At 39.6% G+C, this 1,158-nt stretch overlaps 1 pseudogene; it reads right to left on the bottom strand.

Moving 5' to 3' along the window:
* Nucleotides 1-225: 225 nt before the first annotated feature.
* LOC110595154 lies at nt 226-629 on the bottom strand (annotated as a pseudogene).
* Between the last annotated feature and the right edge of the window lie 529 nt (nt 630-1,158).

A 1,158-nucleotide genomic window follows, 5' to 3' on the forward strand; every position in this document is an offset into this window, starting at 1 on the left:
TGGAAGAATCAAGATTTTAGTGCAATGAAAATACCTCTCTCTCTCTTCTCCTATCAACTTTATGTATGTATGTATGTATTATCGTGACACATGCACTTTATTGACTGCCACATAGAAAAGTGTGTGAGTACAAACTGCTGAATAAAGGGGCTAAGGCAGGGGACAGGGAATTAAAGGTCAGGTATATGGTGCTTCACCATGGTAGATAATGAACTCCTTGTTGCCTCACAACTGTTCCACTACGAAGATCAAAACTGGAATAAGGATGACAACAATGGTTGCAAGGATGCCGAGGATCAGGGTCCATATGTTCAGGCACTTGGCAGTGGAGGCGTAGGCCTGGGCTCCCATCACATCTCCCACCATCTTCCTGTTCCTAGACTTCAGGGAGTAGGCGAAGACTTAAAGCCTAGGCAGCAGGTGTTCAGGAGGAATGTGTTGAACAGGGACCAGAAGATGTGGTCAGGCACAGATTTGTCGGTGTGGACATGGATCACAGTGGACATTATGGGAGCAGAGCTGTGGAGCATCCCCAGTATGACAACCACATGCTCCTCATTTAGCATATCATATTTTGGGGGTGCACCAGTGCTAACCTGAGTGAAGAAGGTTTGGGAAGTGTGGTTCATGATTTGGAGACAGGAGCAGTTGAGGGTCCAGATGAGATGACAGTGCTCAGAGGTTCCATCCCAGTAGTTTCGAGTTCTTAACTTTTTTAAACTAACATTATTTTAAATTTAAAAACCTTTCAATAAAAGTATTATGTAAAAAGAAAATAGTACATAATTATATGTCTGTTTCTACCAAAATACTTTTAATATAGGAGAGATTGTTGTTCAATATGTCTAACAATCACAAATTACTCAAATGGTTTTTAAAACTCTTGAATAGCCTTTTATATTTCTCTAGTTGAATCAGTATTATGTACACAGAATAAAATGTCCTGGTGAGTGAATAAAATACTCTATTTTGTTTCCACAAAAAGACTTAAGACTGTAAAAGTGAATGAAGACAGAGAAGGGGAAGTGACTTGCCCAAGGCCATGCAGATAGTTAATAACTCCTGGTCCTGTGACCCTAATTTTCCTAAATGTTTATGTTTTAATCTTGAGTTTTGACTTTGACCATTTGTCTAGTACCTGTAATTGCAAAGTAAAAA

The sequence above is a fragment of the Carlito syrichta genome, unplaced genomic scaffold (genome assembly GCF_000164805.1).
Source record: "Carlito syrichta isolate Samal-C Ts95f unplaced genomic scaffold, Tarsius_syrichta-2.0.1 Scaffold286368, whole genome shotgun sequence".
Lineage (NCBI taxonomy): Eukaryota > Metazoa > Chordata > Mammalia > Primates > Tarsiidae > Carlito > Carlito syrichta.